Raw genomic sequence first — 24,416 nt, forward strand, 5'->3', positions numbered from 1 at the left:
GGTAACAGCGCCCAATATTTGCGTCACGAAATGTTTCATAAATCGTTAGATTCAACGTATACAGTTGTCGACTCTAAAACGCTTGGCACATACTAAGTGAGGAGTTGGCAAACATTTCTGCAGATCAAACGAGGCAGTACACACTGTTTTATCGGTTTTTGCAACCTGCACATCACGTTTTTTTTTCTATCGTATACCTGCTGGGCATTCGCTTGGTGAGCCTCGAGATCTGCCTGTAAGAGATTTTTTTCATTTTCCGAAGAATTTTTCTTTATAAGCACATGTAGCTTATCGCAATCGCAACAGGCATCGAGTTGTGGTCTTCGAAAACTTATATTGAAAGTTCCATACGAAACGTGTTATAATGAACTGACTGACATTTCTCGTTCGAACACTTCTTCACATACAAATCATATATTTTTGTTATGTTCAAATCACTTGACAAATATAATTTGTCAGATTTTGCTCGACCCTAATGTGAGGTATAAAGCGGAAATGATTTGATATGATCTTCAACTTTCTTTTTGGCCTCGAGCTGATGTGTTTATGCGAAGAATTCGTCATTCGCCCATCATCAGGGCACGCACCGGCACGTTTACTTTTCTTGGTTGCCAAAACTCTGATTATTTTTATCTGTAACGTCAAAAGTTGCGAGGAACATAGCTTTACAAACATGAACACTTCCCCCGACGCCTGGGAGATAGTACTTTCGTGAAAATGAGCGTTTTGAATTGAGGATCTATAAATAGAAAACCATAAAAAAAGTTAGACGGCCTTAATATATTAGGAAATCTTTTAACTTTTATGCTGACGGTGCTAGTTTCAGAAAATTAGTTAAAAGTTTTTTGCGTATTTCATGGTTGACCTTTGTGGGGCACTGTCGTTTCCAACAAAAACATGCTGGTTTGACGCGCTGCAACTTCCTTTCCGTTCGGTCGTGTAAATGCCTCTTCCCTCACTTTAAGATTCTTGTTCTTCACAATATCGTAAGATGCAGTACGTTTTTTAGTTTTTACCATGTTGCTCTCGTTCAGTTCTTCATATCCAAAATCGTTACCAGGTGCAGCATTCTCGGCATCAGTCTTGACTGCAGGGTATTCTAGGAAATATTTAAATTAATAAAAAAAACACTTATTTTTCCAATAAAAAGTTTAATAACTTACCTATTAAATCTTCAGCATCAGAATCGCCTACAATCACCGAATCGATACGATATGGTTCAAAATATTCCATCATTGAAAAATCGTTCAACAGCTCAACCTCACCGTTACCAACACTATCGTCATCGCTGTCTTCTTCGTCAAGAGCGTTAGTTCCGGGATGATCTACGTCGGTTGCATTAAGCTTTCTATCAATTTCAGGTATTTCTGCCGACCTGTTATTCAGTTCATTTGGCTGCGGTTTGCCTTGTGTAACACCATTCTTACCATCATTTCCAGAAATTAAGCCAACAAAATCGTTTTTAGAATGAGCATTATGACTATCCGGGTGGCGTAGCACATACAGCATGAGCATTTTCGCTGTTTTCGTTGAAAACAATATCTGCTGCCTCTGAAAGCAAAATAAAAAAAAAACAACATCCATATTTATCTAAATCGAAATTCGTGAAATGGATGTGATTTCGTTCTAATTACTCAATTTGGTGTAAATTAAACCATTTCTGATCACAAATGTTATTACTAGGACATCGTTGCTTGCTATTTTCAGAATTCATACAAGCACAACACAGCAGCTCTTATTATGAGAAAAACTAAAATACATGCATTCGTGACGGCCTTCGGCGACAGTGTCGTACGACAGAGCCTGTTGTATAACATTTTGAAGAGAAAGTACGAAGGCCGCCATGTTTCACGCACAGTCTGACGTTTGCTTACGGGATATTTCATAGGAAAGAAGAGCTACAGAGTCGCCGTCAACGCCAATTCTATCAAATAGCGGATAAGTGAGCAAGAAAACGGTTGACAAGTTGCAAGGGTGTATTTTACTTTATGCTTCTTTCCCTTCGGAATCAGACTATACTCTAGATTGTAAAATTCGATTCTGAAGGGAGACGTAGAAACTGTACCGAATTCCGTAGATTTTGCCTACGGCTCCGTATTTCCGTAAAAAATTGTAAAATCCGAAGATCTACGGAGATTTCCGTAGATCTGGCATCTCTGCCAGCAATGTGTGTGCAGTTCATTATTCGTGTGCGATCGCTTATTTTGACGAAGCAATTCGTGTTATTTTGTTTCTCCCACCCTTCCCTTCATTCGCTGAGTGGCCACAGGCACCCATTGAGCATGGGTCACTCACTCTCAAATTTCCAGCAACACGATCCCAACAATCGCTCTTCGCGAGCGATGCCACTCGTAAAAGAATACAGCCGGATTGATCCTCTTCATGACGAGCCTCATTGCTATTATCGTTCCTGAACGAGGCTTTGTGTGGTTGCTTGTGATGACGAGTGTCTTGATTTTGATAGTGGGTTTACGCAAGCTAGTGCAAAAGGGAATGTTTTTTGTTTCATTTACACAAACATTAATGACAAACATCGTTAGAGAAAAAATAGCTTCCCGACAGAGAGACGTTGTCAGGGCCCCAGGCGAGAAAGAGAGGTGCCACAGTCGGAAGAAGTGTGAGTTTGTTTACTCAAATGAACCATGCCCATTTTGTTATGGCAAGTTTGCTATAAGAAATGCTCCTCGTGTTTATTAGCGAAATTCACATCAAAGATTGATTAATTGCGTAGGAAATCAGTTTGGCACGGCATTTGTGACCAGCATACACCTTCCGGTCGTATGAAACAGGTCAAAAACTGTCCGAATCTACAGATAAAAATTTTTGTTTTGAATTTCTGTATGGCAAAATAGTGAACTTTTCGTGAACATTAACGGAAAAGAACTCACCAACACAGGGAGACCGTGAGTTCCTGCCCACCTGTCATTTCCCATCTTGCATCGGCACGCACACTCCTCACTCACCGAGCATTCTTTATGATTTGCTCAAGCGTTTTGCTGAGATACCGATGCTTCGAGTACCGTCGCATACCAAGATGGGAAATGACAGGTGGGCAGGAACTCACGGTCTCCCAGTGTTGGTGAGTTCTTTGCCGTTAATGTTCACGAAAAGTTCACTATTTTACCATACAGAAATTCAAAACAAAAATTTTTATCTGCGGATTTGGACTGTTTTTGACCTGTTTCATACGACCAGAAGGTGTATGCTAGTCACAAATGCCGTGCCAAACTGATTTCCTACTCAATTAATCAATCTTTGATGTGAATTTCGCTAATAAACACGAGGAGCATTTCTTATAGCAAACTTGCCATCAGGGTTACTTCCACTCACTTGCTATAAAAAGATGTTTTTCGGAATTGTGCAATCAGTAGATGTAATAATGATATGTTGTACTTTTAAGTAACAGGAAGAGGGTGTAAAGTATGTGTATGACTCATAAAACCTGTCAATTTCGCTTTCAGAGCGTCACAATCGGCGATCTTATGATTCGTGAGCGTTCACTCTGAGTGAGCACTCACGAGTCGTAAAATCGCTGATTGTGACGCACTGGAAGCAATATTGACAGATTTTATGTGTCAAACATATACTTCATGACCTCTTCTTGTAACTTACAAGTACTAATGGGCATTATACGATTTCATGATTTCATAATTCCCAAAAACATCTTTTTATAGCAAGTGAGTGGAAGCAACCCTGCTTGCCATAACAAAATGGGTATGGTTCATTTAAGTAAACAAACTAACACTTTTTCCGACTGTGGCACCTCTCATACTCGCCTGGGTCGCATACGATGAACGAATATAAGAGAAATGAAGCGAACATCATGGCTTCACCGGAGCATGCACGTCACACTCGAAACGAAAATGCCAGTCTATCCGCTCCTGGCAGGATCAACCAAGGATCAAATTCCTGGGCAGGAATTTTATACCTTGGTTGGCCGGAAGAATAGTAAATCAAAAAAAAGTTCAAATTCCTCAAAAAGTTCCTTATCTGGCAAGCAATCTGCAGTTATGGGCTGAAAAGCGAAAATTCCGTTACTTCTGGGACCATGAAGCAGCAAATTTACCAGGAGGAGTACCTACGGAAGAGACTATTGTCTTTTTTGGAGCAGCATGAGGTGGATTGGCCATTCTGGCCGGACTTGGCAAGCTTTTACTACCAAACTGTGATACAGCGAAAATGGCGTCGCAGTGGTTCCCAATACTAAAGAGCCTAAATTTATAAAGAGGCGACATGTCAAAATTGGAACAATCGATTGTCTGTCAAAGTCATAGGAAAAGTCATTCCAATCGAGCAGAAGACCTGTCAAATTGATAAGATGTCGTCTCTTTATAAATTCAGGCTCTTTACCCAATACCTATGAATCCAGCCAATACCTCGGAACTAAGGCCAAGTGAGGAATACTGGTCAATTGTGAAGCACATACTGAAGAAAAAAGGTGGAACTGCAATTGACCTGAAGGATTTCTAGTAGATATGCAATTTGGCAGGCAAACAAGTGGGAAAAGGGCTCGTACAAAAGATTATAGGCCGTGTACGAAGAAATATTCGAGCAATGGCCTATGGTAAGAAGGAAGACTGAAACAAAGGTCTTACAATAAGCATAATACCCACTAATGAATATCTGCTACAATGAACTATGACAAACAAAACGGATTTTTAAACCCCAACAAGATTTTCGTGTCCAGATGTTTTCGTTTTCAACCTTTACACCCGAAAGAGCTACCGCTCTTTGAGTTTTTTATCCGATACTGTAAATATCAGCTTTTATTCGTTAAGCAACATGCTTCGGATAAGAGTTGCTTATTACCAATTAGGGCTGAAAGTCTCCTTAATAAAGATATAAAAAAAATATTACCAATTATTTATTAACGGTGAAGAATCTTGCAGACAGAAAAAAGGATATAAATCGACACGGAAAATATGCTTATGGTAATTTTTAACTTGCAACATTGTCAATTCACGATATTTGGTTTAAATTTACATGGATTATCATAATTGTTTGCTGTGCTGATTCAAGATTTCATCATTGAGCCTGCTTACTTGCCCTTTCTGGATTTTACATTTGGCAATAATTTGCCTCTTGCCGTTGATCTTGCTCTGAAGATCATCTGAACTTGACCCGCAAATTATCCAAAATCGGTAAAGTCTACCGAGAAGGTCTACGTATTTTACCCTGAGATTAATTTGTACATACCCATGAAAACGTCTACGATTTCCCTTAGGGTGCTCAGAGCCAGTGTCAGAGAGCCAGGGAAACTTCCATTTGAAGATCCTCTAGATAAGCTAAACATAACAGTGTAAGTACTCGAAAAAAAAAACTCTAAACAGATAGCAGGATCCAGTTCGCCTTGGCACATAACGAACAAAGAAAAGTAAGCATTATCCCTCCAAGTTCAGTGAGAACCGACGGATAATCCCAATTCAAATTACCAAGTACAACTTCCAGGAAACCGAAGCAGCAAAACATTATCGCTCTTCTCAACCCTCCTGTCTCAGAATTATTCCAACTTCAAAGTTTTCCACTCTATAAAGAATAACTTCCCAGTTGCAGGCGACAAATTCCAGCACGTCATCAATCCCATTAGACATTAAATTCCACAAAATTGAAAGCAAAAACCTCCGACGTTGAAGATTTAGTGCAAAAGCGTAAAAACCGTAACTAATTAACGGCAAAAGGCGATCGTCCTTCTCTCGGCGAAGCCCTACAAAGTTTCCTGGTCTAGCCGTGCATCGGCTCAATTCCTTCCCCGCAAAGTCACCATAGTTCGAACCGTTAAAAGAAAGTTCAATTTGTTGTACCTACCTACCTTCAGTGTAGAGGAAGGAAAAGTGAACATATAGGGGAAAAAAGAATTATTGATTTCATTTAACGCACACACACACATATGTGTTGATGGGTATCTACCTCGCATCGAGGGAAGAAGGGGTCGCGCGAGTCGCAGGTGTAATAAATTACGGTTTGAAAAGAAGCACATCGAGAGCCTTCAACAAAAGAAAAGGGTACTCTTTCGGCCTTCGTCGTACTGTTGTGCTTCGGTAAAGGAGGTGTGGGGGTGATTGAACGATTCTCGGATCGGTTTCGGTGCGAAGGCTTACGACTTGGCGTAATTCGACGGGTATAGAGACAAAAGCCTCCAGACGCAGCTTGCGACCACCATATCCAGAGGCATTTTGCTTAGAAAAAGAAAAGAGCTAACCAACCTTTCTCAGAGTAAAGGACAGGAAGCATTTTCCTTCAATATTTATTTATATATCCCCGAAGGTTGCTTAATGAAGTTCTTGGCACATCTTCATCTTCGGAGAAATCCGGGTTGATGAAAAATTCAATTACTCGAACATAATGGAGGAAAAGGTCTTGCGGCAGGGGAGTAGACGTACGTACAGATGTTGCTTATTCATCGTGCCAACAAATCTTGTCTTATTGCAAGGTAACATCCTTCGACAATCGAAATCTTGTAACGCCGTAATGGGGCCCACTTTCAACACACAGCGCTCACGAGCGGGCGGAAATGCGTTCGTTTGTTCGCACAGGAAACTCCATTTAATAAATCTCCCGCTCGCTCACTCATATTTACATGCCGAGGCTTAATCTAATATTTATGTTTGCTTCACGCACATTTACGGTTTTACGACCTGTAACGAATGACACAATACCCTCTCGTCTTGAATGGGCATTTTTGTCTTCAAAATTCGAATTTGACTAGCGAGAGAAAGATGTGCCTATGCCTATGCTCACCCCAGGAGGTCACAACAATATTTCCTCCCTCTCAGCGATAAGAAACGGGACTCGAGATGAGTGTCGGAGGAGATGGCGTCTGTTTATGGCAGCACTTCACAAGAGCCCTCGAAGCAGACGATGACGCCAACGACGACGCCGGACCGAGAAGGAAGGTCACTCTTCCGATTGTAAATGGATTTGTGCTGTTTAGTTGCTTGATAGTGCAGAAATAAGCACAAACTCGTCGGTCGGTCGGTCGTTCGGTCGGTTGGGTTTCCGATCTTAAGCTTTATGGCACCAGTAAAGAAAAACACGACAAGCTTTTCGTTTAGTTTTTTTTTTCTGCCTTCATGGTAAATAATAGTCGGATTGTTCTAAAGTGCCACTCGCAGGGATTAAAGGCTGAGAAGAGGGAAATTGCATTAAAGTGTCACCAAGGTTCGGGATGATGAGTCAGGTAGAATGGCATCCATCCATCAGTTTCCCATGTCACTGCGCCGGCCCAAGATTACATCCCATTGATTGCGCCAAGGGTCTAAGGGATTTTCAAAGAAGATTTGTTTTTTATGATAAGCAGAAAATTTTGCCAGTGCCCAGGAACAGCACCACTATCCGATATGTTTGTGAAAAAATCTCACGTTCGCACTGTCTACCCGGATTCCCATTTGAAGAAGCAACATAGTGTACTGATGAAGGAATCGGAAATAAATCAAAAAGTCATCCCCGAACGCAGTTTTCATTCGATGATCTAGCGTGGCAGATGTGCGTTTTGTTCTCTCCGATCTGCTGGCAGCGTGGAGAATCACATGGGCCCATAAAACCGCTATTAAATCGATAATTTCACGCCCGGATTTACGAGAAGCCGTGGGTACGTCCAGCATTAGGCACAACATATGCCTTCTTAATTGTGTAATGTTGATCGTTATCCTGAAAACGTTGTTGCGGTATGTGTTCTATGAGGGAAAGCAACTGGCAGGTTGGATGAGGATCGTTGAGTATTCAAATGTACTAGTAGTGGACGCTCAGTCCGCATCGTGCTCTTTTGCTGTGCAGATCTATTTGCTAGGAAGTGTTACTACTACCTAAAGCTACAAAAAATTTAAACAGCACTTTTCAGTGCTCAACCTGTAACATTTCTACCTTTGCCATCTTTTATTCCTCTTCGATCCTTGTTTGGACCCTACCCGAGGTAATCCTTCTTGAATATCGATTTGGAAAATTTCTCTTGGATCCTTCAGATTCTTACAATAATCTGCTTGGAGGTCGATTTTGATAAAAAAAAAAAAATTACTGCCGCCATGGCGCCTAAGAAAAGGGCAACTTCTTGACCCCCCTTCTGATGTAGCCGTGTATTGGCTGGGCGGATTTAAATGTCTTCTCAAGTATCTTACTGAGAAGCAGTACAAACTTTTTACTTACGACCCCAAAACTGAAGGTTGTCATGAAAGGACTGCCCAGTGGTGAATCCCTGGATCAGATCAAAGATGAACTGGCAAAATTACTTGGAGTTGTGCCACTCCAAGTAATCAAAATGAACGGGATTCAGTCCTGGCGATTCAAGCAACAGGATTTCTAATGAGTTTTATTTAGTTCACTTCAAGTCTAGTGAACTAAACAGCCTTAAGGCCTTGGAAAAGGCTAGCCTTATGCTCCATGTCCGAGTGAAGTGGGAACACTTCAGAAAGACTGGAGGAAATTTCCAAAACCTCACCCAGTGCCGTAAGTGGGGTCACGGAACTAAAAATTGCTACATGCCAGCTAAATGCATGAATTATGGTGATTCTTCTCACGCAAAGGACCACTGTCCTGTGAAGGAAGATCCCAAGAAATTTAAATGTTCAAATTGTGGCGAAAACCACAAATCCAATTTTTGGGAATGTAAGACTCGCAAAGCGATCCTACAATATCGTTCTAAGCGACAGGTAGGAAACGCACCACGTTTCCGACCAGGTACAAATTCCTCTGCTGTTAACAACGGTCAGCGAGGAACAAATTCTACATTCGTACCCGTAGGTACAAATATCACCCCTGCTTCAAATTTTTCAACTATACCTACTCCCCTCACTGCTAACAATGTTCAGCGAGTTAATGGAGCTACCTATGCTGCTATTGCAGCGGGTAAAAATCAAAAGACTAGTAACAATTGGGTTTTATGAGGGTTCTGTAGACCATGATTTAGACTTGTAGTGTGCATTAAAACCTCAATAAAACTAGCAATGTTACTTGGGCAACGTAAATCTAACGGAAGTTTTGAAAATTTTGACCTAGCAAGCATTACTGCTCATAAAATGGATTTTTTAAAGAAATTATTAATTGAAATGATTACTGATATGCTTAAATTTAACTTCATGTTTGATGCTATTCAAACTGGATTAAAATTTGCGAACAATATCATCATGACTTTGAAATACAGTAATGGATTTTAAATCATTAAATATTTTAAATTGGAATGCTCGATCACTTAAAGATAATGAAGACGAGCTATTTAACCTTTTGAGAGTTCATAACGTGCATATTGCCGTTATAACTGAAACGTTCCTTAAACCTGACCATAAGGATAAAAGGGACGCAAATTATTTCATTTATCGAAATGATCGTCTTGATGGATCCTGTGGTGGCGTTGTCATCATTGCTCATAGACGAATCAAACATAAAATTCTTTCTTCATTTGAAACCAAAGTTTTTGAAACTTTGGGAGTTTCTGTTGAAACAAAATTTGGACAACTTACGTTTATAGCTGCCTATTTGCCATTCCAGTGCGTAGGCCAGCAAAAGAATTTTCTCAAGGGAGACCTTCAGAAACTTACCGTCGTAAGTGATTGGTGATTTTAGTGCAAAACACCGCTCATGGAATAATGCTCAAAGCAATTCCAATGGTAATATTCTGTTTGATGATTGTTCTGCAGGTTATTACACTATTCAATATCCAAACAGCTCAACATGCTTTTCTTCTGCAAGAAATCCCTCAACTATTGATTTGGTCTTAACTGATTCATGTCATCTTTGTAGCCAATTGGTTACCCATGCTGACTTCGGTTCTGATCACCTTCCAGTAACTTTTGAAATATCCCAAGAAATAATTTGTAATCCCAACAGCTCTACTTTCAATTCCCATAGAGCTGATTGGGAGCAATATCGAACATTTATGGAATATAACTTCGATCCAAACATTCCTTTGCAAACCAAAGATGAAATTAATTATGCTCTTGAATCTCTGACTACTTCTATAATTGAAGCAAGAGCAGCCTCAGTACCAAAATGCGAGGTTAAATTCGATTCAATTATAATAGACGACGATCTTCAGCTCTTGATCCGTCTTAAAGATGTCCGTAGGAGACAATATCAAAGAACACGCGATTCTGCCATGAATGTTATCCGGCGGGATTTGCAAAAACAAATTAAAAAGCGAGTCCCTGCCCTGAGGAACAAAACTTTTGAAAATAATGTTTCTAAATTAGACCCGAGTTCCAAACCCTTTTGGAAACTCCAAAAAAATTGAAATAACCTCAAAAGCTTATTCCAGCACTTGAAGAAGGTGGTAAAATTGTGATCACAAACTCAGAAAAAGCTCAGAAACTTGCTAAATAACACGAGAATACCCATAATTTCGGATTAGGTCTTACAAGTCCCATTGATAATCTGGTCGCTCGGGATTATCTGAATATTTTCTCTAGGGAAAGTATTTTTGATGATTCCTGGGGGACTGATTTGGACGTAGTAAGACCTATAGCTAAAAAGTTTCATAATATGAAAGCTCCAGGTGATGATGGAATATCCTCATCAAAAAAACTCCCAGAGAGAACCTTGTCTTTCTTGGTTAAATTATTTAACAGATGTTTCCATTTGGCATACTTTCCTGATAAATGGAAAAATGCAAAAGTTGTTCCAATTTTGAAGCCGGATAAAAATCCAGTTGAAGCTTCTAGCTACCGTCCAATAAGTTCTTCAAGCTTTCTTCAATAAGTAAACTTTTTGAAAAGATAATTTTAAATAGAATGATGCTTCACATCAATACGAACTCAATTTTTGCAGATGAGCAGTTTGGATTTCGCCATGGGCATTCAACTACTCATCAACTCTTAATAGTTACCAATTTATGTCGTTCAAACAAATCTGAAGGCCACTCAACTGGAGTTGCTCTTCTAGACATAGAAAAAGCATTCGACAGTGTTTGGCATGAAGGTTTGATTGCTAAATTGAAAAAGTTTAATGTTCCACTCTATATTATGAAATTAGTTCAAAATTATTTAACTGACAGAACTCTGCAGGTAAATTATCATAATTCCAAATCTAATCGACTACCTGTTAGAGCACGAGTTCCTCAGGGTAGCATTCTTGGGCCTATATTGTATGAAATATTCACTTCGGACCTCCCTAATTTGCCTAAGGGTTGCCACAAATCTTTGTTCGCTGATGACACAGGCATTTCCGCTAAAGGAAGAAGTCAATACAAAAATGGAAGATTTCTCCCAACGCTTTCAAAAACCCAACTTATAATATTTCCACATAAGCATAGAGTTTCCTTTTTGAAACCAATGTGACAATTTCCTATTAAGACTGGAGAATTGTCAGATATTGACCTAATGTCGTTAAGATATCGGCAAACCTAGTCAATTTACCGTGCAAATTATAGGCATCGATATTGCGGAAGAGAACAGTGGTTCAAAGTGTAGTACCACACTGCTCTCGCTCAAACTTTTACTCAGGCCGGCTAGCCACTCACAAATAGAAAGGTGCACTAGCAACCGATGGACTAAATGCAAAGTGAATTCAATTTCATTGAAGAAAGATTCAATTATGGCACGGTAATGTAACGTGGTATTTGTGGCTCATCCTACCTCTACTACGCCTAACATACATACATTAATCTCCTCTCCCAGGACTTCTTCTTCGTTGCATTTATCGTTGGGGGCCCCGTCAAACCTTCACCTGCATGGTTGTTGCGAATTTGTTGCTGGCCTTTCTCTCCAGTTGTTCTGCAAGCGAACTGCATTTATTTCCTCCGAGGCGTTTGCAGCTGTTTCATTCTGTCTAGCGATGTTCTGCTGAACAGCTTCACGTTCTCGAATGTCCAGTGGGTTCCAATCTTCCTCCTCCTCTGGGTTTAGTTCTACCATGTTGACCTGTGCTGCGTTCACTTTCACGTTCCCTTGACACTTCAAAGTATTTGCAGACGGTCACTGCTATGGCTCGAGAAGCTGCGGCTATCGGAGTGTAGTCCGCATTCAGGTGCGATTTCACGATAAACGGTTTCTCCGACTCCGACATCGCTGGTTCAACTATCCCAAAGGCAGCTATTAGGTCCCTGTAGAACGCTGTGAAGGACTCGGATGGACCTTGGAAGCGTAAGTAAAGGTCTTGCTTCATGATCTCGGAATAGTCCGGTGGTAGAAACTCTTGCTTGATCTCTGATTTAAACACTTCCCAGCTCGTCAGGTGGAGATAGGAGCGAGTGTACCACTGAAGAGCTCGACCCTTGAGTAAATGTTTTATGGAACGGACCAGGGTTTGCTCATCAATGCCTTCAGTGTCATCGTAGGTGTTCACGTGATTAAGGAACTCACCTAACTTAATGATATTAGGTTGACCAGTGTACTCAAACGGCCATTTGTGAACCGGTTGTGTGAACCTGTCTGCTGTCGGTTGTTGACTAGAAGTTCTAGGTGTGATGGGCCTACCTTGAGATCTCAAAAAGCGCATGAAGTCATCACTAGGTGAGGGGGAATATGTTCCAATTCCGGTACATGATGTGGTATTCCTGATTGATTTTGGAGGTATGGATCCTAATAACCTGGAATCGTGTTGTTGTTGTGAGGTCCCGGTACTGGAACCTGTTGTTGCCCTCGTAACTGCGTTTCAATCTGCTGTCGCCGGATCTGTTTCTGGTGTAATTGTTGTTCCAACTGCTGTTGTTGATACTGCATCTGTGTCACCAACTGTTGAAGCTGCTGTTCTTGCCGTTGTTGTTGTTGTCTAAGCTGCTGTTCTTGTTGTGATTGCTGCTGATGCTGGCGTAACATCTCTCGTTGTTGCTGTAATTCCTGCTGCTGTTGTTGGATTTGCCGTTGAAGTGCCTGTTCCTGATCCTGCTGCTCATCGGGTATCGTCGGATCTTTCAGTTGTTGCAACTGTTGCTGAAGTAACTGCTGCTGGAGTTCCTGCTCTAATTGTTGTTGCTGTTGGGATGCTTCTTTGATACTTGACTGCAGCTGCGCAATCTTCAGTCTCTGCTGAGTGTCTTGATCTCCGGGTGTTTTTTTAATGGATCGTGGTTGTCTTCTTCATGATCGGGATTCGCACATGCCAATTTTACTAGAAATTCATCAATCTTTTCCAGAGCTGTGTCGATCTTGGCGAGCGTTTTCTTGGCGTTTACTGTGATCGTCGGATCCGAAATGACGGACAATCTGAATCTGTAGTGCAAAAGCCTGGATCTGCACATCCTTACTTGACCATCGTCGTTTTGCCGTACAGCTGAATCCAACGCCTGACTAATTGGTGGTAGTTTCGCTTGGCACTGGTATATGCTGTCGACGTCCGAAAGCACATGTGAGGACGATGTTGGTGCGGCTGCTCCTCCTCCGTTCTCCTTGCTCATCAGTTGTAACAGCCGTGACGTCTTCCAATTTCGGTCCTGACCTCTCAATCCTTTTGCTGATCTTACCGCCAGTTCGAAGTCCAGTTTCTCTGTGACGAGGTGTTCCAAATCCATGATAGTTCTGCTACTTCACACTCGTATCACCAAATAATCACCGATCACTCACTTGACCGAACGCGAATTACTGTACGCGAAAGTGGTTTTTTTTGTCTGGGCGCCAATGTCACATAGTCACTATGAACGGAGTTCCAATTTGTTGGTCAAACCAAGCAAAATATCTTGGGTTAGTACTTGACCAAAAATCAACTTTTAAAGATCACATTGAGTCAAAAAAAAAACAAGTCAACCGGCCATGTTTATGCTGTGCCAATATGGTCTAGTTGTTGCACTACCAGGAAAAAAGCACTTCAAAGGATTCAGAACAAAGTTCTGAAGATGATGTTGAAGGTGCCTCCCTGGTACAGTACTATCCAGGTACATAGAATTTCGAATGTTGAACAAAATAATTAATAATTTCATGCAAAAGTCGTAGCAATCCTCAATCGCAATGATTAATTCCCTTTATACTTAGATAAGATTTAGTTTAGTTTTAAGTTTTAAGAGTTCAATTGTTATAGAGCATTTCCAGCCCAAAACGCAAACCGGTTGGTCATGAGTGTTTCCGATTTGAATGAAACATTTCTCACGTGTTCGCTGCTACTAATGGTTGCATTTTTCATTTAAATATGATTTTTTCCTCCAGAGTAACTTTTGAAAAGGGCGTATAAAAAAATGGATAATTTTTTTTTTCAAAAAATCATAACTTGAAAACTATTGATCTGATCAAAATGGCATATGAGAAGAAGTTTTAGGTAGTTAAAATATCTTTGCGGAAAAAAATACACTGAAAGAAAAACTTAGTAAATTAGTATTTAAAAAACTTAAAACGATGATTATCTCAAAACACCCCCCCTTCGATCTTTATAATTTTTTTTTTGAAGAAAACTGAAAAAATGCCTTTATATTTGGTAAAGAATGTATGCTGGTAACTTTCTTAAAAAAAAATTTATAATTTTTGAAATTTTTGTTGGTTTTTACAAGTTGGTGAAATTGCATATTTTTTAGTAAAATAGTAATTTATTTGGATTCTACGCATAATTTTCAAAAACATTTTATATAGAAACTTTTTTCCTAAGTCCAGCCGTTCTCAAGTTAATGCAATTTAAAAAAAAATAATTATAATAATTTTCTACATTTTGGGCCATTTTCAAATGTTAGTCGTGATGTCCAGCAACGAGATGTTTTTCCATGAATATATATTAAAAAACAGACAATTCATTCTCAAATATGGTAGCTGTCAGACTTACCCGTTTCTATTTAGACGCAGCGGAAAAGAAACAAGTTTATAAGTAAATACTCTCAAATATACCCAAATAATCAACAAACCCACTCATGTGCCTTTTTTTCTGTCCTCTATTAGTTGTATACCTGGATAGAATTGTGTATGTCATAACAGAGGCTCAAAACATAAACAGGTAAACAAATATGTTATTAAACCTGTAATTGAGATAAATTCTCTAGGTACTTCTCTGACGTATACCATATTGTGCCTTAAGAGCTCATCCCGCGATATAACAACTACATAAAAAGGCACCCCGTGGAGGCTTCTTACACTCACACTTAAAAAAGTTTGCTATAATCAATTGTACCTAATGAAGATAGGTATAATGTCAACTTTGTAATTATTCAGCTACATATATATATATATATATATTGGGACGATCTTCACCTGTTCCATTCAGTTCATCTCTCTTAGCGTTTCAAGTTAAAAAGCAAGTAGTTTTTTTACGATGGATAACAATTTCAAGTGTTGTAAACCTCCACCTAAATCAATTTCAAAGCATGACACAGTAGCAGTTCAGTTGTTTATCTCAAAATTATTAGAATTTTTAAAGTAAGTAAGTAGAATTTTTAAAGTAAGCAAATAACAGTCCAAAAGTGTATTTTTATGTCAAATGGAGCAGCATCACAATACAAAAACATAAAAAAATTTGCTAGCATTTGTGGATTTAAAGATAAGCATAATGTAGAAATTGAATGGCATTTTTTTGCAACTTCACACGGCAAAGGTCATTGTGATGCGATTGGCGGTACCCTTAAGAGAATGGCAACCAGAGCAAGTTTAGCTAAGCAACACGAGCACCCTATAATGAACCCTTAACAACTGTACGACTGGGCAAATAGTCGAAAAGAAGATCTTCAAACAAAAATGTCATTTTGTTATGTTTCTACGGAAGAATACAAAAAGGCTGACACGGAATTTGATCCAATTTTTAAGAAAGTGAAACCAATTCCTGGAACTCGAAAATATCATTGCTATATTCCAGTTTCAAAAGATTTCATTTCAATTCAAAAGATACACCCAAATTATTCAATGTACACTGGAGTCGCTTTTTACGCGGTTTTTTTGTACATGGTTTTTTTTACGCGGTTTTTTTTTTACGCGGATTTCGGAATTTACGCGGTTTTTTTTTACGCGGATTTTGTTTTTTTTACGCGGATTTCAGAATTGACGCGGTGTATCACTTTTACGCGGTTTTTTCTTACACGGTCTTTTTTTACGTGGTTTTTTTTACGTGGTTTTCGGAATTCACGCGGTTTTTTTTTACGCGGATTCCGGAATTCACGCGGTTTTTTTACGCGGTTTTTTATGCGGTTTTTTTACGCGGGACGTATCACCCGCGTAAAAAGCGACTCCAGTGTATTCAAATAATATGAGTTGTAAAATAAAATAATAAATATATACATACTGTTTTTTATCTCAACAAATCTTTCATTTGACCACATCAACGTGCTCCTCTTCCGCTGCCTCTAGATAGAAACGGGTAAGTCTGACAACTACCATATCTGAGAATGAATTGTTTGTTTTTTAATATACAATCATGAAATAAAATCTCGTTGCTGAACATCTCGACGAACATTTGAAAATGGCCTAAAATGTTGAAAATTGTTATAATTATATTTTTTTAATTTGCATTAACTTGAGAACGGCTGGACTTAGCAAAAAAGTTTTTGTATGCAAGGTTATCGAAAATTAGGCGTAGAATCCAAATAAATTGTTATTTTTCAAAAAAAATATGCATTTTCATCAACTTGTAAAAATCAACAAAAGTTTAAAAAATTATAGATTTCTTTTTAAGGAAGTTACCAGCATACACTTCTCACAAAATTTAAGGGTATTCCATCAATTTTCTTGAAAAAAAAAATTATAAAGATCGAAGGGGGGGTGTTTTGAGATAATCATCATTTTACGTTTTTTAAATACTAATTTACGAAGTTTTTTCTTTCAGTGTATTTTTTTCGCCAACATAATTTAATTACCTAAAACTTCTTCTCATATGCCGTTTTGATCAGATCAATAGTTTTCAAGTTATGATTTTTTGAAAAAAAAATAATCAATTTTTTTATACGCCCTTTTCAAAAGTTACTCTGGAGCAAAAAATCATATTTAAATGAAAAATGCAACCATTAGTAGCAGCGAACATGTGAGCAATGTTTCATTCAAATCAGAAGGGGTCGAGACAAAATTGACATTTTTTTTAACGATTTGAGCTAGAAATGCTCTATACTGACATGCAGGTTTGAAAAACCTGTTTAAAATACTGAATTGCCAAGGCAGGAACAATGTAAAAACACTTAGATATATATTAATATAATATAACATTACCATACCAGGGGGCGACCCCGGCGTAGTGGTTAGCATCCATACCTCTCACGCCAAAGTCACGAGTTCAAATCTCACCGGACAAGTCACGAACTACCCAAGAGCGTTAAAGTGACTATATATAAAAAATAAGGCTGGTAAGTTACTGTAGTAGCTGAAGCACCTGGGTTAAATAATTATGCCATCCCTGATTGTACAGAACATACATATAAGAACATAATAATACATATTTACACGTTAGTTATAACCGTTTGCATGAACAATACCAAATTGATTGTCATGTGAGCGGAATTACAACCTGCGTGCAAACAACTCACGTTCAAGGTAATTTACAATATTTAAAAATGTTGCATTTTTCATACACTTTTTATATGAAAAAAAAAATGCTACAATTATTTAAAACATGTCAAACACGATATTCTGAAGAAAAAAAAAAATAAAAACGAACGAATTTCAGCACACAGTTGAATGATTGTCCACAACAAACAATCATACAAAGTTTCAAGCAAATCTAACAAGGTCAAGCCCAAGCAACACACATGTTCTATAACAGTTTATATAACCTTTATGGGTCATTCCAGCTCAAGTGGGTTCACCACCTGTGGTCAATGTCACCGATTTGAACTTGGCCAAAACGCTTATTTTGGCATTCCCCCTTTTGCTCTGAAGTGCCAAGATCCCTCTCGGCTACAACCCTGGATTTTCGAGATTTTTAAAAATTTAATCTTTCAGAAGAGATTACTCCACAACCAAATCAGCTATTTGTGATCTTAGAACGTCCATTTGAAGGTTTTTAATGTGGATTTTTATAGGTGTACCCATATTTTTTTCCTTGAATTCCTTCACGCCGATGGAACAATAATATATTTATGTTATTTTTCACATGTTCTGGGCAGGATTTTTTTTTCCTTTGGTTTGTTTTTTTCCGTCGATCTTGTTTTCCGTGCTGAGCACCAATGCTACCGACGTGCCAGGAAGGCAGCTCCCACACCTGGAACCTACCTATCGACCCATCAACTCATGAACCGGGGACCAACGGCTTTACTTCCCATCGGCTTTACTTACATTCCCAAGGAAGGCGTGATCAGAGATGTTATGCCTCAGAACATCCCGGCGGCGCCGACTGGGATTGAACCCAGGCCTGCTGGGGTGAGAGGTAATCACGCTTACCACTACACCACCGGCGCCGTTATGTTCTGGGCAGGATTCACACTATATGAAATCATAACTAGCTCATTTATATACTTCTGTCCATAGTTTAATTGTGGTCCTAAAAGTGAGAAATACAAATATCTAGCGCTTTAGAGTAAAATCAAAAAAAGGCGTTTGTTCAGAATGCCAAAATAAGCGTTTTGGCCAAGTTTGGCTCAAATCGGTGACATCGACCCCAACTTTTTTTGAATTCTGTACTCACTTGAGCTGGAATGACCCTTATGTGAATGGTTTTGGTTGTAAAGCAGTTTACTCAACTTAATTCTATGAATTTTTGTTACTTGGAAGCATGCTTCGCAAGTAGCAATTCTGCAATCATTTGGCATCCACTCTGATTTATGATGGTTTTATAATGGCAATTAATAATCCATTTAGTTTAAATACAGCATTTCACAGTGTAAAACGTTCCTGCTTAGTAGTTCACCTTTTCGCTGTTTTAAAAATCTTTTACAGTCTGGCGAGAAGTCAAAAATTGTCTTGTTTTATAATTAAATTTAAAGTAGTTCTCAATCCTACCATAAAACTGTTCTATAAATCAATCATAAACTGCACAACTGCATTGATAAAATACTCTATAAACCTATTCTATCATTATAAAAGCAATCATAAAACCATCGGGTTTTAAATGAGAGTAAAATGCATATATTGTTGCCTTTTAGGCTTTTAAAAGTGTATCGTAAAGTCTCCTCTGTTTATAAATTGAACTTTAAGGATGGATCCTTAAATGAGTGAATAAAAACCAAATTTATGACAAGGATATCTCGAAAGATAAACGAAGTTGAAGGAAACATTCAAGCGATGGTAACGACCGAAGGAAAGTCGATTACATGTAAAATTTAGCTCTTTAGAAGAACCAGCGCGTCCGGTACCATCAACGACTGAGCATCTGGTGGAGAAGAGTGTAGTGAGCGTGGTCCTCAAATTCGTAAAACATTGTCAAAACAGTCTGAAAACAGACCAGCCTTTTCCAGACCTTGCGAATAGATGAAGATCGGACTAACTTGTGTCAGTTCCGACAGCAAACCACTGAAACTGTCAGTTAGCGGACACTAGTTGGTTTCCGATCCATAGCTGCGATTTTATTCGGCGAAAGGGTCATCACTTGGAAAAAAAAAAATCATTCAACCGTACATGGTACAGTACTACCGAAGTACATAGAATTTCGAATGTTGAGACTTTAGCACAAATGTCCAACAAAATAATTAATAATTTCCGGCAAAAATCGTTACAATCCTCAATTGCAACGATTAATTCCCTTTATACTTAGATAAGATTTAGTTTTAGTTATTTAGTTTTAAGCTATCAATTGTTATACTGACATGCAGGTTTAAAAAACCTGTTTAAAATACTGAATTGCCAAGACAGGAACAATGTAAAAACACTTAGATATATATCATAACAATTAAGGCTGGTAAGTTACTGTAGTAACTGGAGCACCTAGGTTAAAAATGAAATGTAATTTATTTTGAATTTGGAACAAATAAAGAGTTAAAAAAAAAAAAAAAAAAAAAAAAAAAAAAAAAAAAAAAAAAAAAAAAAAATTCAACCGTACATTCCTGCATCGTTTGATGGTGCACTTCCAGAACCATCCGGACGAAAGGGGATCTTTTCGGGAATCGAGGTTACAGCTGTGCAAAATGTTGTGAACACTTTCTGAGTAACTGCTTCCAAGCTATCGGGAGAGAATCGCCTGGAAGAACGCTGAATCGCAACGAACTATCGAAAGATAAACAAACTTTGACGTTTGACATTTTTTAGGCAACAGTGCCGCCATAAATGCTGCCATAAATTGGGATTGGGATCAAGCAAAATGGCTTTAGATAAATACAGTTCTGTCTATAAGTTTTCTTCATGAAAGCCATTTCAAAACCTTATGAATTTGTTGAGGATTTCTCGAAAGCAAAATAACTTTTTCACAAATGGCTCATGAAAGTCAACTTTTATGCCTCCGCCATATTACAATTATTTTGTTTGTTTTTTACAATCTTCGATTTTCAATCTATATTTCCTTGGATATAACTTTATTTTAGTTAATTTAGCAATGAGAAAATATTTAGAATGCAAAAATCATGAGAAACAAAAATCTCGGCTAAGCTTAATGATCGATCTGAAGAAAATATTTGTTTTTTCTTAATGTAAAATAATTAGTTAAATCGATGTTTTCCGTGGGCGGACTCAAGTTCTTCGATGTTTTCACGTACATTTTACATCAAATTTTATATGGCACATAAAACTGGGCCACTTCACGAGAATTATTTTATAATTTTGGAAATTCGGCAGGATTTCTATACGATCAGTTTTTATTTTAATTATTTTGATAAGATCGGATGGTATTTATGAATCCTTTTTTATATTGATTGTTGTTTTTCTAGTGAACTTAGCAAGCAGCTAGAGTAAATGGCTCGGATAATGGTTTTAATTGTTGCCAAATAGCTTTTATTGTAGCTTAATAAATACGGTTTAAAAATGGATCTCAATGTGTTTATCGTACAACCATTTTGCAGTAAATCAATCTTGAAGAGCTTCGAAAATATACCCTTCTCCAGGGTGGGCCAACTAGACAGATTCTAGCATCAATGAGGTTTTGGTGGATTCATCAATGGCAAAGCAGTATTGACCAGGGTTTTATGAATGTTGTTTTATAGTAGCTTTGTAGCATTTTAAAACTTAAAATGTTACTTGGGTTGGCATACACAGCATTGGTCACGAACTGCGCATTAGCTAATAACTTTGCACACAGTTGACTAAACATAGTTCTTTTTGATCTACTGCTTCAATAGAATGGAGTTAAAGCTTATTATAGATACGTAACAAAAAGTGGATTTTAATGCTAGTAACAAAACTGTATTTGTTTTTGGATTGTAAAAATTAAGTGAGAAATGCACATCTCAGACTTTAACTGTAAAAATTCATTGGTGTTGATTCAAATGTTAAGTTTTACCTACTCTTTGCATATCTTGAGTAAACTATGATATTAATCTGTCAATTACTTTAAAGAAAAACAAATTTCAACAACTGAGTGAAAAGTTAGTAACAAATGAGCAGTTGGTGTGTACAAATGTGCATGGCAAGCATGCTTGAAAGTCTGACCGATTCTTCAGTTGGGGTGGAACTGCTCAATTAGGTATGGATCTTTTCGTCCTAATGAATGATAGGTATAGGTGATATCAAACAGGGTGGTGTTCTTTGGAATTTTAGATAACATTGGAATTGATCGTAGAATATAAGAAAAGAGCACTAACGTCTTGCAAGAGGAAGGTAGGGCTAACAATGATCGAAGCACATGATGGAAGTACAGATGACGCTCTGTATCAGCATAATTTTTGTCAAATTGCCTCGCAAGATGAAAAGCAGTAAAAAAGACTTTTTTTAACAGATTAAACAACCTGGAAAGTTAGAGTAAATGTTTGCGTTTTAAGAAGGACTTCGGTTTATCGAAGGGGTGAATAACATTGGATTCCGATACCTCATTTCAAATTCCACAAGCCAAACCTTATGCAAATTTCTTACACCTCGCCTAAACGTGATAGCAACCGCGAAAGGTGAATCCCAAACCCCGCAGCTGCAATAAAGCAAAATCCTCATTGTTCTAAATATAATAAATGCAAAGGTTCGTTTTTCTCGAAATTGTCCCTCGCCTCAGGACATCACGAATCTTCCTCGCAAAAACAAAAACTTCCTACACACAGGTTGACTGTACGTGATGATCGATTGTTCGTTTATCGAATCGCCCGCGCCCCTCGACACCAGCCATGATCTGCTGTTTAACAAAACAAAATTGCAGCTGTATAGAGCAACATTCTAAGTTGCACCGACAGGGAATCAGCGAAACCCTCGCTGTATAATTTTGCGATTACTTTGCGCGTTTTTGCCCCGCAGGAAGAGCTTTCGTGTCGAATCGGTCCAGCGGATTGGCGTACCAGAGCAAGTTCTGTCCCCCTAAGGGGGACAACAGAACATTCGTCCAAATCGCCATGGATTCTTGCAGAGGAGATGAAGGAAAACTTTTTTTTTTGTATCTATGTTATTTCGTTTTCGCCTCGTCGTCGTCGCCGTCGTGGGAAATCTCCTACGAGTTTTATCTCCCACAGGGGTAAACATTAAAAAATTTAGCATATGGTCCATTAGGGTCGTTCAAATGTTGCAAATATTCAAAAATTCTTGCTTCATGGTAATTGAGGCACTGCTAAATTTGGAGTGGTGGGAGCTAGGAGTTAGGAATTCCAAAATTTGAACGACCCTAATGGTCGGAGGCACCGACAGTCGCACGAAGACTGCTACAGCATAAGTTACTATGGGATAAAGTTTTCGTCGGTTTTGGTCCAGTTGAAAACATAAAAAAAAAACTTTTTCAGTTTCATCTACTTTTGAAAGGCTTTTTTTTTTCCTGGATGCGCACCCGTAATCAGCAGGATCCCAACCTGAACTTCGCTATCGCTTAGCATATCACAGAGCTGAAGCGCAAACGCTCATCGGTTGAACGAACTTCTCCAACTTGTGTTGTGCCAGTTTAGTTTGGTCGCTCGGTCGGTCGGTCAGAAGCATCAGCCAAGGAAAGTAAACATAGCATCTCACTGTTAATTAGTTTAATTAAAGCATTTAGGTTCATCTCGTCGATAGTTGAAGAAGTAGAGGTACTTTCTACAACAGCTCGACGGAGCAGTACTTTGGCCCCAGAAAAGGTGCGTTTTGGGAGCAAACTCGATCAAAGTAAGAAAATTCCCGAGAGATGGAAAATTGGATTTTATGATCCGAGTGTTGGTACTTTTAATTATCTCCGCAGTTTTCTAGGTGCGTCAGTGAGTGATATCTTTTTTTTTATTAACTAAGTAGATGACAACCAACACTCTGTGAAAGTTTGGTGCTTATCTTTCTCGGTTTGGGTTGGTTGAATGTGCTTGCTCGCGCCGCTGCTGTTAGAGTGAATGGAGGGGAACCGAGCAGGTGGCCTCTGTCAGTTGTAATAAATAAGGTAAACTCTCCCGGTGCGGGATTCAGAAATCTCAGAGGACGCTAATTAACGGTGAGGCGGGAGAATTATAGCAAGGTTCGTCATAATTAAATAAAGCGACATCCCTCCCGAGAAGAAGGGGCTAGATGGGACGACGGTACTTTTTTCGTGGAAGTGTTTCTTTCTGTTGTGGCTATTTTCGGTTGTTGAATGTAAGAGAAAAAAAGATGTGAAGATGCTAGTGAACCTTTTAGAACGGAATGTTTCCGGTGCTCTAGATTTGGGTGAGTGGTGGAGCATGGAGCTTGGAGTCGGGAGTTTTTTTTTTCGATCCGTATTTTCTAGGAAGGTTTATCGCTACCGCACGGGTAACTGACTTGACTGTTTGGAAAGCTGGGTTACTCAAATGAGACTGGTTATTAACTTGTTTATCGATAGGACTCTTTTGCAAGTGGCGATTGACTGAGAAAGTCCGAGATTTGGTGAGAAATTTAAGCAATATTTGGATTTTCGGTAAGCAAATGAATAGGATCGTTCCGTTTCCATTCAAAATATAAAATTCTCCTGCAAGATTATAACCAAATCTGTTAAAATTTTGCTCAGTTGTTGGGGACCTCAACACGCATTGAGTGGGAAGCAGGGGGTTGTAAGTTGACAAGAGTACATACCGTAGACCCCCATTAAATTGAACGACACTTCGTGCATATTAATGAGATTCAGATTTAATTTGAACTTCTACTAACCCTACGAGCATCAGAAAAGCTTGTTTCTGGTAGCCTCATTTGCTGTTTGGATTTTATTTTGCATTCAGTTTCGCATCGTTCCATTAAATTTTACCCCATTCCATGTATTTCTTTATAATAACTTTATTGTTGAATGCTAAATGACATTTCAGTAATTTTTAGTTAGCACGGCGTGGGGTGTAACGGGGTTCAAAAAAAGTGTTCAGATTAAAAACACTCGCAGCTAACCAGCAAGATAAACCCCTTAAAAGATAATGTTAAAAAGTAATTAAAACGTGCGTAAATCATCAAAACGAAGAGATCACGATTTGCTTCCTGCCGTAAAAATGTGCATATTTGCGAGATTATTCACATCGTGTACAGTTGAAGCTGAGACTTGAATCGACGCAAAAATAGTTCCGTTGCACCTCGTTTTCTTAGAAAGAGAAGGTATAATAATGCTATCTCTTTTTTCTCTTCACCGCTGGCACGCAAGCGTGATTTTAACCT

The 24,416-nt window shown here is 38.6% G+C and overlaps 1 protein-coding gene and 1 pseudogene across 1 annotated transcript in view; one reads left to right on the forward strand and one right to left on the reverse strand.

Moving 5' to 3' along the window:
* Window positions 1–24,416, forward strand: part of LOC135702830 (calcium-activated chloride channel regulator 1-like) — a 156,888-nt gene that overhangs the window by 44,622 nt on the left and 87,850 nt on the right. The gene's annotated exons all lie outside the window — the stretch shown is intronic.
* Window positions 11,646–13,432, reverse strand: LOC135702828 (uncharacterized; annotated as a pseudogene).

The sequence above is a fragment of the Ochlerotatus camptorhynchus genome, unplaced genomic scaffold, assembly GCF_037179485.1.
Source record: "Ochlerotatus camptorhynchus isolate MF236.1 unplaced genomic scaffold, CSIRO-AGI_Acam_v1.1 ptg000201l, whole genome shotgun sequence".
NCBI classification, from domain to species: Eukaryota; Metazoa; Arthropoda; class Insecta; order Diptera; family Culicidae; genus Ochlerotatus; species Ochlerotatus camptorhynchus.